This window comes from Cetorhinus maximus, chromosome 21, assembly GCF_964194155.1.
Source record: "Cetorhinus maximus chromosome 21, sCetMax3.hap1.1, whole genome shotgun sequence".
Classification (NCBI taxonomy): Eukaryota; Metazoa; Chordata; class Chondrichthyes; order Lamniformes; family Cetorhinidae; genus Cetorhinus; species Cetorhinus maximus.
In genome coordinates, this window is record NC_135899.1 from 28,922,157 (window position 1) to 28,935,404 (window position 13,248).

At 47.6% G+C, this 13,248-nt stretch overlaps 1 pseudogene; it reads left to right on the forward strand.

Moving 5' to 3' along the window:
• The first annotated feature begins 254 nt into the window (after positions 1 to 254).
• Positions 255 to 12,755, forward strand: LOC144695148 (major histocompatibility complex class I-related gene protein-like; annotated as a pseudogene).
• Positions 12,756 to 13,248: the final 493 nt, after the last annotated feature.

The following is a 13,248-nucleotide window of genomic DNA, read 5'->3' on the forward strand; positions in this document are numbered from 1 at the left end:
TAGGGAAGGTGGAGTTGAGGTAGAAGATCAGGCATGACCAATTGAAAGGAGAAACAGACTTGAAGGGCCCTGCAAACTGTGCATGTTCCTATCCATTTTATGGGGAGTCAGGAGGTGTGTTACTCACCACAGGATTCCTAGCCTCTGACCTGTAGCTACAGCATTTATATGGCTAATCCAGCTCAGTTTCTGGTCAATGGTGACCGGTCATCATCCCATCATCCCCAAGATGTTGATACTGGAGGACACAGGGAAGTCAGGTGATGATGGGATGGTGGGCTGTGTCTCAGGAATGCATTTGATTGGCTGTTTGTGTGTTTGATTGACAGGGGTGCACACAATGCAGGCAATGGCCTGCTGTGAGCTACAGGATGACAGGAGTCCGAGTGGATTCCTCCGAGTGGGCTGGGATTCCAGATTCATGCTCATCTTCGACAAGGACAACCTGGTGTGGATAGCTCAGGTACCATGGGCACAAGGTACCCAAAACGTATTGAACCAGAACAAAGCTGACAAAGAATGATTCAAAGATTATCTGGAGAAGACATGTGTCGATTGGTTGAGGTTCTGTCTGTAGTACATGAATGAAATACCAGTAAGGGATGCGAACTGAGAGGAAGGGAGTGAGGGGGGAACTGAGAATCGGTGAGTGAGGGGGGACTCAGAGTCGGTGAGTGAGGGAGGACTGAGAGTCGGTGAGTGAGGGGGGGACTGAGAGTCGGTGAGTGAGGGAGGACTGAGAGCCGGTGAGTGAGGGGAGGACTGAGAGTCGGTAAGTGAGGGGGGGACTGAGAGTCGGTGAGTGAGGGGGGACTGAGAGTCGGTGAGTGAGGGGGGGACTGAGAGTCGGTGAGTGAGGGGGGACTGAGAGTCGGTGAGTGAGGGGGGGACTGAGAGTCGGTGAGTGAGGGGGGGGACTGAGAGTTGGTGAGTGAGGGGGGACTGAGAGTCGGTGAGTGAGGGGGGTACTGAGAGTCGGTGAGTGAGGGAGGGACTGAGAGTCGGTGAGTGAGGGGGGGGGACTGAGAGTCGGTGAGTGAGGGGGGGGGCTGAGAGTCGGTGAGTGAGGTGGGGGTACTGAGAGTCGGTGAGTGAGGGGGGGACTGGGAGTCGGTGAGTGAGGGGGGGACTGAGAGTCGGTGAATGATGATGGGGGGAGACTGAGAGTCGGTGAGTGAGGGGGAGGACTGAGAGTCGGTGAGTGAGGGGGGGACTGAGAGTCGGTGAGTGAGGGGGGGACTGAGAGTCGGTGAGTGAGGGGGGATTGAGAGTTGGTGAGTGAGGGGGGGACTGAGAGTCGGTGAGTGAGCGGGGGACTGAGAGTCGGTGAGTGAGGGGGGACTGAGAATTGGTGAGTGAGGGGGGGGGTGACTGAGAGTCGGTGAGTGAGGGGGGGACTGAGAGTCGGTGAGTGAGGGGGGTACTGAGATCCAATGAGTGAGGGGGGACTGAGAGTCGGTGATTTGGGGAGAGCATCTGCAATCTGGGGCTGAGTGTTGGTTAGCAGGAGCTTTGCAGAGTGGGGGTTAGGTGAGTGACTCTATATCTCGAGGTTCCTGTACCGATTCCTCTTTCTTTCTCTCTCAGTTGCCCCCGTCGTGTTCTTTACCCGTCTGGGTGATTCTAACTGGCTGCCCTGTGTCGTCACTGGATTTTACCCTCAAGTCATCGAGGTGAATCTTTGGTGAGTTGGTGTGGTGATCCATGAGACCCTGTCCACTGGGATCTTACCCAAGCACAACAGGACCTTCAAAATCCGGAAATGGACAGAATTTGATCCAGAGGAGCAGGCTGAGTATTCCTGTTGGGTGGAACACAGTGAGCTGAAAGAGACGCTGGTGGTGATTTACGGTAAAACTGTTTCTCACTGTTAGAGAGGACCCAGCCTCACTCCAGGATCACAGGAGGGAGGGTCAGTGCTGAGCTGCCAGCCCAGGACAGACTGAGGACCAGGATAGAGAGAGGGAAATACATATTCACTTTCAACGTGTTAAAGCTCACACCAATTATAGACAACAGGAATCGAGATGGTGTATCCTGGGGCGTTACAGTATGACAGGGTCTGGTGCATCCTGGCAGATTACAGTGCAACAGGGCCCAGTGTATCATGGGATATTACAATACGACAGGATCAGTGTTTGACCCGGGTCAAACAAGGATTGTGTGATCGCCCCCACCTTGTTCACCATTTACCTGACCGTCATCGTCCACCTCATCTGAGATGACCTACTGCCTGGTGTCAGCTTTCAGTATTGTCTGGATGGGAAGCTCTTCAACCTTGGTCGCTTCTGGGAAAAAACAGAACTCACCCCCATGGACATCCGTGACCATCAGTTTGCGGTTGACTGCTGTGTGATGGCTCACTCTGTACATGGCATGCAAAGGACGCTTGACCTCTTCAACACCTCGTACAAGAGGCTTGGCTTGTCCTTAAACATCGCCAAGATGAAAATCTTTAACCGAACTTCCCCGGGCCAGTTGAGTGCCCTGCACCATCTACGTATATCGGTTGGCTCTGTAGTATGTGCAGCACTTCCCTTATCTTAGCAGCCACCTCTCCCAGGGGCCTACAATCAATGAGGAAGTCCAACATCGAGTCAGCTGTGCCAGTGCTGCCTTCTTCAAGCTGCGCCAACACGTCTTTGACAACAGGGACCTTTGGAAGTCAACAAAATTTCTGGTTTATAAGGCCGTTGTGTTGACCACTCTCCTCTACTACAGTGAAACATGGATTGTCTGCTGATGCCAAATTAAGACCTTTGACAGCCTCCATCAGCGGTGCTTGCGAAGAATTCTGGGATCTGGGAGGGCCACTGGCCTGCCATGAGCGTCCTCTGTGAAGCTGAAGCTACCAGCATTGAAGCTCTGCACCTGCGGAACCAAATCCGATGGACGGACCATTGCGTCCGGATGCCTGAAAACTGCCTCACTTGGCAGATTCTCTTCTCACAGCTCTCCGTTGGCCAACGCTCAAAGGGCAGCCAAAGAAAAAGGTATAAAAAAACATTCAAGGTCACCCGAAAGCAGAGAGGCATTAACACAACTGACTGGGAGGAGAATGCTGCAGATCGCTCGCCAAGGCATCACCTGGTCCATCAAGTCACAAGCCGCTTGGAAGCTCAGTGACGTGACAGCGAGGCAGATTGGTGCCGGCAGAGGAAGGAGAAGGAAGCCAAAGCTGAGGCTGTGATTTCCACTCCCCGGCGCAACAACGTGCCCCCACTGTGGAAGATCATATGGATCCATAATTGTACTCCTCCGTCCTCTAACGTCCCACCTAGCCTGACGGACGTCATCCTCAATTCCAAGGAACGCTGCCACTGGTCATGCTGCAAGAGTCAGTCCTGTGCGTTCAACCATTTACAATCTATGTTAATGACTTAGATGAAGAATAATGTATCTAATTTTGCTGATGATAGAAAGCTATGTGGAAAGGTAAGCTGTGGGGAGGACACAGAGAGGCAGTTAAATGAGTGGGCAACAAGATGGCAGATGGAGTTTAATATGGGAAAGTGTGAAGTTATTTACTTTGTAAAAATAGAAAAGCACAATATTGTTTAAAAGGTGTGAAACTTGTAAAGGTTGATGAGCAAAGGGACTTGTGTCTGCTTGTACAAGGAACACAAAAAGTCAGCATGCAGTTACAGCAAGGAAATAGGAAGGTAAATGGCATGTTGGTCTTTATTACAAGGGGATTGGATGACAAGAATAAAGAAGTTTTACTATAATTGTACAGGGTTTTAGTGAGACCGCATCTGGAATAGTGTGTGCAGTTTTGGCCTCCGTATTTACCAAGGATATACTTGCATTGGAGGGGGTACAGCGAAGGTTCTCTAAATTGGTCCCTGGGGTGAGGGGGTTGTCCTAAGATGAGAAGCTGAGTAAATTGGGTTTATATTCTCTGGACTTAGAAGAATGAGAGGCGATCTCATTGAAACAGATAATATTCTGAAAGGGCCTGGAAGACACTGAGAGATTGTTTCTGCTGGCTTGGAAATCCAAAACATGGGGGTAAGGAGCTGATCATTTAGGACTGGGATAAGGAGAAATTACTTCACTCAAAGGGTTGTGAATCTTTCGAATTCTCTACCCCAGAGGATTGTGGATGCTTCATCGCTGAATACATTTAAGGCTGGGAAAGAGAGAGTTTTGGTCTCCCAGGGAATCAAGGGATGTGGGGAGCAGGTGGGAAAGTGGAGTTGAAGCCCAAGGTATTGAATGGCAGAGCAGGCACAATGGGTCACATGGTCTACTCCTGCTCCTATTGTATTCTGGGGTTCTTGGTGCATCCTGGGATTTTACAGTATGACAGGACCATGTGTATCCTGGGGTATTACAATTCGACTCGCCTTCATTGAGGGCGCCCTCCATTGTATTGTGTGGCACTACCACCGTGCTAAATTTGATGGATTCAGAACAGATCTAGCAACTCAAAACTGGGCATCCATGAGACACTGTGGGCCATCAGCAGCAGTAGCAGAATTGTATTCAACTACAATCTGTGACCACATTGCCCGGCATATCCTTTAATCAACCATTACCATCAAGTCAAGGGATTAACCCACATTCAATGAAGAGTGCAGGAACACATACCAGCAACAGCAACAGGCATACCTAAAAATGAGTACAATATTGGATTACTTGCATGCTGAAAAGTGGAAGCAGCATGCAATAGAACCAATTGATCCCACAACCAATGGACCAGACCTAAACTCTGCAGTCCTTCCACACCCAGTCATGAATGATGGTGGACAATTAAACAACTCACTGGAGAAGGAGGATCCACAAAAACCCCAGCCTTCAATGATGGGGGAGCCCAGCACGTCAGTGCAAAAAATAAGGCTCAAGCATTTGCAATCATCTTGCACCAGAAGTGTCGAGCGGATGATCCATCTTGGCCTCCTCCAGAAGTCCTCAGCATCACATGTGCCCACCTTCAGCTAATTCAATTCACTCCATGTCATATCAAGCAACATGCAAACATACAAATTCGGAGCAGGAGTAGGCCATTTGGCCCCTCGAGCCTGCTCTGCCATTCAATAAGATCATGGCTGATCTGATTGTGGCCTTAGCTCCACTTTCCTTCCTATTCCCTATACCCTTTGACTCCCAGGCCACTCAAGAATCTACCTAACTCTGCCTTAAAAATATTCAGTGACCCTATCTCTACCGCTGTCTGGTGAAGAGACTTCCACAGACTGACGATCCTCTGGGGGAAAAAAAATCTCCTCATCCACCTCTTAAATAGGAGACCCTTATTTTGAAACTGTGTCCCCTAGTCTAGCCTCTACCACAGGAGAAGACATCCTCTCAGCATCCACCCTGTCAAGTTCACTCAGGACCTTTTACATTTCAATAAGATCACCTCTCAGGCTTCTAAATTCCAATGCATACAGGGCTAAACTGTCTAACCTTTCCTCATAGGATAATACCCTCATCCCAGGAATGAGTTGAGTGAGCCTTCTTTAAGCTGCTTCCAATGCAGCTATGTCCTTTCTTACGTAAGGAGACCAAACCTGTACACAATACTCTAGATGTGGTCTCACCAATACCTTATACAACTGTAGCAAAACATCCCTACTTTTATGTTCCATTCCCCTTGCAATAAATGACAACATTCCATTGCCTTCTGAATCACTTGCTGTACCTGCAAACTAACCTTTTGTGATTCGTGTACCAGGACACCCAGATCCCTCTGTACTTCAGAGTTCTGTGATCTCTCTCCATTTAAATAAAATGTTGCTTTTTTATACTTCCTGTCAAAGTGGACAAGTTCACATTTTTCCACATGGTACCCCTTCTGCCAATTTTTTGCCAACTCACTTAACCTGTCTATATCCCTTTGCAGACTCCATATGTCCTCTTCAAAATTTACATACCTATCCATCTTTATGTAATCAGCAAATTTAGCAACTATGAAATCAGTACCATCGTCCAAGTAATTGATATAGATTGCAAATACTTGAGGCCCCGGCAACGACCCCTGTGGCATGCCACTTGTTACATCCTGCCAACCCGAAAATGACCCATTTATGCCTACTTTCTTTTTTCTGTTAGCTAACCAATCCTCTATCCATGCTAATATGTTACCCCCTATACCATGAGCTCTTATTTTGTGTAGTAAGCTTTGATGTAGCACCTTTCAAATGCCTTTTAGAAATGTAAGCACACCACATCTACAGGTTCCCCTTTATCCAAGTTGTTTGTTACTTCCTCAAAGAACTTTATTAAATTAGTCAAATACGATTTCGCTTTCACCAAACCATGTTGACTCTGCCTGATCACATTGATATTTTCTAAGTGCTTCACTATGACCTTTTTGATAATAGATTCAAGCATTTTCCCTATAAAGCTAACTGTCCTGTAGTTTCCTGCTTTCAGTCTCCCTCTTTTCTTGAAGAGAGGTGTTACCTTTGCTATTTTCTAAACTGATGGGACATTTCCAGAGTCTAGGGAATTTTGGAAAATTAAAACCAATGGATCTATTATCTAAGCAGTTACTTCTTTTAAGATCCTAAGATGAAGTCCATCAGGACCTGGAGGCTTGTTAGCTTTTAATTCTAATAATTTTCTCAGTACTCCTTCCCTGGTGATTGTAATTGTTTTAAGTTCCTCCCTTTCACTACTTGATGCACACTTATTTCTGGGATGTTATTTGTATCCTATGCAGTGAAGACAGATTCAAAATCTCTGTTCAGTCACAATACATCACCTGCCCTTCAAACTAATTTAGGTGTTAATTTATTTTTCTTAAATAATTTATATTAGTCACTTGGTAATACAGAACTTGAGTATTGCTGAAAAAAGAGACAAGCTGTCGAAGCTTTTCATCTGGAACTCATCAGGACAGATTTGCAAGAATACCAAATCAAATGGAACAACAATTTATGCTGCATGAGAAGAGGATGCTGATAAGTTATGATTAATAAACACTGCTACTCGCAATAACCTTTACTACCGCTAGTAAACCTTACTAAAAGTATAAAACCTTACAATTACCAATCAATTACATGGGTTTTGAAGATAAGTGAGCAAAATATTCACAAACCAACCACTTTTCTGTTTTCCTGTGATGTCAGACTTTGATTTCTCTTAGAATATATTTCCAAGTCAGGATGGTGAGTGGCTTGGAGGGAAACTTCCAGGTGGTGCTGTTCCCACCTATCTGCTGCCCTGGTCCTTCTAGGTGGTAGTGGTCGTGTGTTTGGAAGGTGCTGTCTAAGGAGCCGCAGTGAATTCCCGCAGTGCATCTTGTAGATGGTATACACTACTGCTACTGTGCATTGGTGGTGGAGGGAGTGAATGTTTGCAGATGTGGTGCCAATCAAGCGGACTCCTTTGTCCTGGATGGTGTCAAGCTTCTTTCTAGGTACTGCCGACTGCCCCCAGGTTCTCCTTTAGCCTGCTCTTCTAGATGCTTCTGACAGCCTCCAGGTCCTCCTTTCATCCTTTCTTCTAAGTGCTGCTGGCTGCCTCCAGGCCTTCCTTGTGCCCACTCTTCCAGTTCAAGGCACTGAATGCTGTAAAGGCTATGGGCCCTGACAACTTTCTGACACTAATACTGAAGACTTGTGCACCAGAACTAACTGTGCCCCTAGCCAAGCTGTTCCAGTATAGCTACAACACTGGCACCTAGCCAAAAATGTGGAAAATTACCCAGGTATTTCCTGTCCACAAAAAGCAGGACAAATCCACTCCAACCAATTGCTGCCCAATTAGTCTACTGTTGATCATCAGCAAAGTGATAGAAGGTGTTACTGACAGTGCTATTAAGTGGCACTTACTCAGAAATAACCTGTTGACTGATGCTCAGTTTAATTTCCTCCTGGGCCACTCAGCTCCTAGCCTCATTACAGTCATGGTCCAAACATGGGGCAATACAGTATGACAGGGCCTGGTGTATCCTGGAATATTACAGTACGACAGGGCCTGGTGTATTTATTATTTTATTCATTCACAGGATATGGGCATCGCTAGCTGGCCTAGCATTTATTGCCCATCCATACTTGCCCTTGAGAAGGTGGTGGTGAGCTGCCTTCTTGAACCATTGCAGTCCATGTGGTGTAGGTACACCCACAGTGCTGTTAGGAAGGGAGTTCCAGGGTTTTAACCCAGCGACAGTGAAGGAACGGCGATATATTTCCAAGTCAGGATGGTGAGTGACTTGGAGGAGAACTTCCAGGTAGTGCTGTTCCCATCTATTTGCTACCCTTGTCCTTCTAGGTGGGAGTGATTGTGGGTTTGGAAGGTACTGTCTAAGGAACCCTGGTGAATTCCTGCAGTGCATCATGTAGATGGTACACACAGCTGCTACTGTGCATCGGTGGTGGAGGGAGTGAATGTTTGTGGATGTGATGCCAGTCAAGTGGGCTGCTTTGTCCTGGACGGTGTCAAGCTTCTTCAGTGTTGTAAGAGCTACACTCATCCAGGCAAGTGGGGAGTATTCCACCACACTCCTGACTTGTGTCCTGTAGATGGTGGACAGGCTTTGGGGAGTCAGGAGGTGAATTACCCGCCACAGGATTCCTAGCCTCTGACCTGCTCTTATAGCCACAGTATTTATATGGCTAGTCCAGTACAGTTTCTAGTCAATTTAACCCCCAGGATGTTGATATTGGGGTATTCAGCGATGGTAATGTCATTGAATGTCAAGGGGCGATGGTTGGATTTTCTCTTGTTGGAGATGGTCATTGCCTGACACTTGTGCAGCACGAATATTACTTGCCACTCGTCAGCCCAAGCCTGGATATTTTCCAAGCCTTGCTGCATTTGGACATGGACTGCTTCAGTATCTGAATCATCGCGAATGGTGCTGAACATTGTACAATTGTCAGCAAACATCCCCACTTCTGACCTTATGATGGATTTCATTGATGAAGCAGCTGAGGATGGACACCACCCTGAGGAACTCCTGCAGTGATGTCCTGGAGCTGAGATCACTGACCTCCAACAACGACAACCATCTTCCTTTGTGCTAGGTATGACTCCAACCAGCGGAGAGTTTTTCCCCTGATTCCCATTGAGTGCAGTTTTTCTAGGGCTCCTTGATGCCATACTCGGTCAAATGCTGCCTTGATGTCAAGGGCAGTCACTCTCACCTCACCTCAGCAGTTCAACTCTTTTGTCCATTTTTGAAACAAGGCTAACGACGTCAGGAGCTGAGTGACCCTGGCAGAACCCAAACTGAGCATCAGTGAGCAGGTTATTGCTAAGCAAGTGCCGCTTGATAGCACTGTTGATGACCCCTTCCATTACTTTGATGGTGGTCGAGAGTAGACTGATGGGGCGGTAATTGGTCGGGTTGGATTTGCCCTACTTTTTATGTACAGAACATATTTTCCACATAGCCGGGTAGATGCCAGTGTTGTAGCTATACTGGAACAGCTTGGCTATGGGCGCGGCAAGTTCTGCAGCACGAATCTTCTGTACTATTGCTGGAATATTGTCAGGGCCCATAGCCTTTGCAATATCCACTGCCTTCAGCCGTTTCTTGATATCATGTGGAGTGAATCAGATTAGCTGAAGACTAACATCTGTGGTGCTGGGGACCTCTGGAGGAGGTCGAGATGGATCATCCACTCGGCACTTCTGGCTAAAGATTGTTGCAAATACTTCAGCCTTATCTTTTGCACTGCTGGGCTGGGCTCCTCCATCATTGAGGATGGGGATATTTGTGGAGCCACCTCCTCCAGTGAGTTGTTTAATTGTCCACCACCATTCAGGACTGGATGTGGCAGGACTGTAGAGCTTAGATCTGATCCATTGGTTGTGGGATTGCTTATCTCTGCCTATCACTTGCTGCTTATGCTGTTTGGCATGCAAGTAGCCCTGTGTTATAGCTTCACCAGGTGGATACCTTATTTTTACATATGCCTGTTGCTGCTCCTGGCATGCCCTCCTGCACTCTTCATTGAACCAGGGTTGATCCCCTGGCTTAATGGTAATGGTAGAGTGGGGGATATGCTCGGCCATGAGGTTACAGATTGTGGTTGAGTACAATTCTGCTGCTGCTGCTCCCACAGTGCCTCATGGATGTACAGTCTTGAGTTGCTAGAACTGTTTGAAATCTATCCCATTTAGCATGGTGGTAGTGCCACACAACACGATGGAGGGTATCCTCAGTTTGAAAGCAGGACTTCGTTTTCACAATGACTGTGCGGTGGTCACTCCTACTGATAGTCATGGGCAGATGTATCTGTGTCAGGCAGGTTGGTGAGGATGAGGTCAAGTATGTTTTTCCCTCTTGTTTGTTCCCTCACCACCTGCCGCAGACCCAGTCTAGCAGCTATGTCATTTAGGACTCGGGCAACTCAGTCAGTAGTGGTGCTACCGAGCCACTCTTGGTGATGGACATTGAAGTCCCCCACCCAGAGAACATTCTGTGCCCTTGCCACCCTCAGTTCTTACCCCAAGTGATGTTCAACATGGAGGAGCACTGATTCATCAGCTGGGGGAGGGCGGCACATGGTAATCAGCAGGAGGTTTCCTTGCCCATGTTTGCCATAGGACTTCATGGGGTCGGGAGTTGATGTTGAGGACTCCCAGGGAAACTCCCTCCTGACTGTACACCACTGTGCTGCCACCTCTGCTGGGCCTGTCCTGCCAGTGGGACAGGACATACTCAGGGATGGTGATGGTGGTGTCTGGGACATTATCTGTAAGATGTGATTCCGTGAGGATGATTATGTCAGGCTGTTGCTTGACTAGTCTGTGAAGCAGCTCTCCCAATTTTGGCACTAGCCCCCAGATGTTAGTAAGGAGGACTTTTCAGGGTTGACAAGGCTGCGATTGCCGTTGTCATTTCCGGTGCCTAGGTCAATGCCGGGCCATCCGTCTGATTTCATTCCTTTTTTGTGCCTTTGTAGCGGTTTGTTCCAACTGAGTGGCTTGCTCGGCCATTTCAGAGGGCATTTTTCTGGAGTCACATGTAGGCCAGACCAGGTAAGGATGACAGATTTCCTTCCCTAAAGGACATTAGCGAGCCGGATGGGTTTTTACAACAATCGACAATGGTTTCATGGTCATCATTGCATTTATAATTCCCGATTTTTATTGAATTCAAATTCCACCACCTGCTGTGGTGGAATTCAAACCCGAGTCTCCAGAGCATTACCCTGGGCCTCTGGATTACTAGTCCAGTGACAATACCACTACACCATCACCTCCCCGACATCCTGGTATATTACAGTACAACAGGCCTGGTGTACCCTGGGATATTACAGTACAACAGACTTGGTGTATTCTGGGATATTACACTGCGACAGGACCTGATGTACCTAGGGATATCACAGTATATCCTGGGATATGGTACCAGGACCTGATGTATCCTGGTTTGATATACTACCAGCGCGTGTTGTATACTGGGATATTACAGTACCAAGACCACTATTAATTATAAAGGTTATTTGTGCTTCTCTCTCATTCAATGCAAAACGATCTGTAGGGTGAATGTGGGCACTGGATATTGAATTTCAGTCCGATAGTTGACAGATGGCATCTGTTATAGTGCTGACACTTGTGCAGTCTCTACAATGTATAATGCTGGGTACCCCCAGTATGCTATCAATGCTCTCTCTCTCTCTCTCTCTCTCTCTCTCTCTCTCACTCTCTCTCTACCCTTTCTTTTCTCTCTTCTCTCACACATACTCTATCTCGCTCTATGTTTCCCTCCAACAGTGCCCCAGTTAGGCTCCAACCTCCCTGTGATAATGGATATTGTGCTGGGGATTGTGCTGCTCGTCGCTCTCACTATTCTTGTTCTTGTCACCCACAAAGAAAGAGGTAGGAATTGGAGAGCAAATGGACTGGTCCTTGCTATGCGAGAGGTGACTGGGGACCCGAGTGGTAGGAGGTGAGTGGGAGTCTGGGTGCTGGGGCCCAGGGTGGGGGAGTTGACTGGGAGTGATGGGTTTTTGTTGCTGGGATTTGTGGAGGTGTGTTTGTCTGGTGGGTTTTTTCCTGGTGTTGCTGGGGGAGTGCTGGGTCTGGTGGGCTTTTTTCTGCTGGTGTATGTGTGGATATGTTGGGTCTGATCGTATTTTGCTGGTGTTTGTGGGCGAATGCTGGGTCTGGTGGACTTTTTCTGCCAGTGTATATGTGGATGTGCTGGGTCTGGTGGACTTTTTTCTGCTGGTGTTCATGGGATTCTGCTGGGTTTGATGGGGTTTTTGCTGTTGTTGTTTGAGGTGGTGCGCTGGACCTGGTGGGTATTTTTCTGCTGGCGCTTGTGTGGGTGTGCTGGGCCTGATGGGACTCTGGCTGCTGGTGTTTGTGGGAGTGCTGGGCCTGATGGGACTCTGGCTGCTGGTGTTTGTGGGTGTGCTGGGTCTGATGGGACTCTAGCTGCTGGTGTTTGCGGGTGTGCTGGGCCTGATGGGACTCTAGCTGCTGGCGTTTGTGGCGGTGTGCTGGGTCTGCTGGGTTTTTGTTGCTGTTGTTTGTGGGAATATTCTGGGTTTGTTGAGTTTTCCTCACTATGTAACCATCTATTTCTTTCTCTTCCCCAGAGCCTCGCTGCCCCAGGGCAGCAGATGCATGGGAACACCACCACCTGGAAGTTCCCTTCCAAGGCACTAGTCAGTAACATCCCGCAAATGAATAAAAAAAATCCAAAAGCTATTCTTTTCACTAAAAATGAAGATTCACTAGATTTGTATGAAAATGTTTTAGAAAGGCTGTCAGGTGTCACCTGCATCAATTCTACAGATGAAGAAGATGATAATAGTCTATCCGTCCAGAGTTTCTACACAGTCTAACTCCAACACACAAACATCTGGCTACATATATATTCTATGTCTGTACATTCACACACCGAGCCCTATCCTTTGCAGACAGATGGACTGTCTCCAAACCTCTTTCAACTAATCAAATGCTTAAGGGACAGCCATTCCCTGGTTCATTCCCCAGGGCACTGCCTTGACCAATCAGAGTGGTCCTGCCTGGTTTCAATTTAAACAGAAGTTTTGTGGTCAACTTTTCCCTGGTGCATTCTCCATGGCAACACCTCTACCATTAGAGCCCACTTGCCAAGCAATCAGCACTCTCTTCTCATGCAGTATGAATTGTTGTTCCCCTTACAATTGGTATTCTTGTGAATCTGTCCTGATGAATGCAAGACAAAAATCTTTGACAGCATGTCTCTATTTTCAGCAATACTCAAGTTCTGTACTACCAACCGAGTAAAGGTAAGAAATAGAGGAACTGGAAAAGGTGCAAAAAGTTTGAAAAGCATCCCACCAGAACCGAGAG